This window comes from Alligator sinensis, unplaced genomic scaffold (assembly GCF_000455745.1).
Source record: "Alligator sinensis unplaced genomic scaffold, ASM45574v1 scaffold1031_1, whole genome shotgun sequence".
In the NCBI taxonomy this organism is placed as follows: Eukaryota; Metazoa; Chordata; order Crocodylia; family Alligatoridae; genus Alligator; species Alligator sinensis.
In genome coordinates this window covers 1725264-1728528 of record NW_005842167.1, presented here as the reverse complement: position 1 = coordinate 1728528, position 3265 = coordinate 1725264, and positions in this window count along the sequence as shown.

Below are 3265 nucleotides of genomic sequence, written 5' to 3'. Positions count from 1 at the left end.
ATCGAAGGCTTTTTTGAAGTCAGGATATATGACATCAATCTCTTCTCCCTTGTCCAGGTGATAGGTCACCTGGTCGTAGAAGGAAATGAGATTGGTCAAGCAAGACCTACCCGCAACAAACCCGTGCTGGCTATCCCTTAAGATGTTGGCGTTGGCCAGTCCATTAAGGATGGCCTCTTTAATAAACTTTTCTAAGATCTTCCCCGGGATAGAAGTCAGGCTGATGGGCCTATAGTTAGCCGGATCCACTTTCCTCCCTTTCTTGAAGATAGGCACCACATTGGCCTTCTTCCAGTCTTCGGGCACTACACCAGAGTGCCAAGAGTTTTCAAAGATCCATGCTGGAGGCTGGGCTATGATGCTCACCAGCTCCTTGAGTACCCTGGGGTGAAGATTGTCAGGGCCGGCTGACTTGAAGGTATCCAGCTTCTCAAGATGTTCCTTCACGAAGTCAGCATCAATGGAGGGCAGGGGATCACCCTCACCTGGATTCTGAGACTTCATGAGCAATGGATACCTTGGGGACTCTGGATGGCCCTGAGCTGGTCTCCTTCGCCAGGCCCAAGATCACTTGTTTACCTTGACCCCTTCTCTGGGGACACATGGAATGCTTTTGTCAAGGAGCCCTCCTTAGTGGCACAGGTCCAGCTGCTGGCAGTTCTTCTGGTATAGGGCACTGGAGCCCTCCATTCACTGGCAACAATTTGGGAGGGACTGTAGCAGGGTGTGGCCCTGAGAGGGCAGGGCACCTTTCTTTTTCTCTCTTCATTCCTGGAGGTGGATATCAATTCAGGTGGCTAGCTCCATGAATGTGTTGAATTCTGAGGGTGGTTCCAGCTGAGACAGTTCATCCTTAATTTACTCCTACAGACCTTAATGGAAATAAAAGTTGGACTGCCTCATTCCACTGGGTGTCTGCTGTATAGTAGCAAAAGAGGGAGGAATAAGCCATGACCGAACTTTCCCCTTGATTCAGGAACCGCAGCACAATCTCTGCCATCCAGGCCAGGTGAGGAAGTCTGAACATGGTTGTGAATTCCTTGAAGAATGTTTCCCAATCTTGGAGGACTGGACTATCATGCTCCACGAAGGGTATAGCTCAGTTCAGGGCATTTCTCATTAAGAGGATAACCACTAGGCTCACCTTGCTGAGTTTTGGGAGTAGAGCTTGGATTGGGCTAGAAACAATGTGGCACGGGACAAGGAACCCATGGAAGTGCAGCTGGTCACCATCTTACCTCTCCGGTAATGAGTTGGGTAGGCAGGGTTCCAGGTGGGGAGGCTGATGTGCAGAAACTTTGCTGTGGAGCTGGTAGACCTGGGGTCAAAGACACTGGGTCTTTGCCAACAACTGCTGGACCTAATCTAGAACTTGCTGGACAGAGGTTATGTGCATGGGCTGGTCCAGCCTGAGGAGGTCCGGGAGCCCCGGTATGGAGTTTGCCTCCATGCTGAGTCCTGTTTGCTGTGTTTTGTGGTCTAGGCAGCTTCTCTTGCTGGGTCATTGGCAGCCAGGGTCAGGAGAAGGGTTTTCTCAGGGTCAGGAGAAGGGTTTTCTCAGGGTCAGGAGAAGCAGCCGAGGGAGTGTTCTGAGTTGAGGTGGAGGGAAGCCAGGAGCCAAAAGATCCACCTGGAGAACTGAGTCAGAGATTCAGGGGGTCAGACAGATTGCAGGGCCAAGAGGCTAGCTGGGTCCAGTATCCAGGAAATCAAGCCAGGGTCAGGCCAAACTCAGGGTCTGTGGGCAATTGAGTTGGCAGCCCAAGCCAAGAGTATAGTAGCCTAGGTACAAGGTTGACCCTTGTTACCCAGACACTTCCTCTGCAGTCAGGGGTTTATATTGGAAGGGATTAGGGGTCAGTTGACCTTGGCTGACCACTCTGGTGGCAGGGAGTGGGCATGTGGATAGGTCCAGCTGGAGGGTTCTGGCCACCCATGTCTTCCTAGTGTTTTGTTGAGAAGGTGGCAGAATGAAATTAGTGACTGTATCAGGAAGGCTGGTCAGGAAGGCTGCCCTGGGTTCAATGCCACAGCCTGACAGACAGGGAAAAAGGCCAAGAAATGGAGGGTTGAAGGTTAGGAAGTACAGGAAACCTCTCAGCAGGAGTCATGGGTACAGTAAGAGTCCCAGGCATATTTACTATACAGTTGCAAAAGGTCACTGATGCATGTATGTACCCACTACCCAGCATGCTTTAGAACAGCTGATTTGCTTTAACTCCTTGTCTTTTAAAAAATATTGGCTGCTTAAAATATTGCAGGAAAACTGTTAGTTTTTTTCTGATGAATGCCTCCCTACCCCCACTTTATCACTTTCTGCTGTTTTTTTAGCTGAAAGAAATGGCCTCACCTGGGACTTTTATTTCCTTCCATCCCTCTCTAAGTTCCAAGTGACCTCAAGTAAATAGCTCTTCAATTGCATCCAAATGGTGGGCTGATTTTATATAATTATTGAGATTTTAAAATCTGCTTTTAAACCCTGGGTTGATCGTAAAAGATCTAGAAAGACTTTTGAGGATGATGTACCGCCAACATGACATGGGAATGTTCTAATGCAACTCAGTGCAAGTCACCAGTTCCTTGGCATAGAGAACATGAGGGTCTCTGATGGTTAGCTGTGTGTTAAAGGTAAACCTATACCTCCTGCTTGTGTATCACCAGCCTGTGTTACGAATAGAGAACCTTTTGCTTGGGTCCTATTCCTGCTTCCACTCAAGTGAAGGGACAATGAAGTTGACTAAGCAAGTCCATTCCTAGATTCACACAGGGCTCTTTATCATGCTCTGCCACACTGATTGCTTAGGTCAGGGGTTTCAAACTTATATAGCCTGTGGATCTGTGTCATGTGGGCCAGGGGGCTAGTAGAGAGACTGGGAATTTGGGGATTTGCCTAACAAAGGAGGGAACTTCTATTTTAAGCAGGGGCACAGAGCCCCGAGGTGTATGTATGTTAGCGGTGGGGGCAAGCTATGACTGTTTTGATCCCAGCCCCTGATGCCCACCCCATCTCTCACCTCGCTGCCCCATTAGGATCCAGGGTGAGTTTGCCACCACAGACTTACACAAACCAGAGTCTTCTTTGCTGGGGAGGCCGGGAAAAACGCTTACAACAATGTTCTTTTATCTTAAGGAATAATAAACCTCTTTTTAGTCCAACAGAGATGGGGGAGCTCAATCAACTTGAAACAGCAGAATGAAATGTATGGCAATGCTTTCTCGCCCTGGGTTTGTTTTAATAGGCTGAAAGTTTGAGGTCCAGGTATAG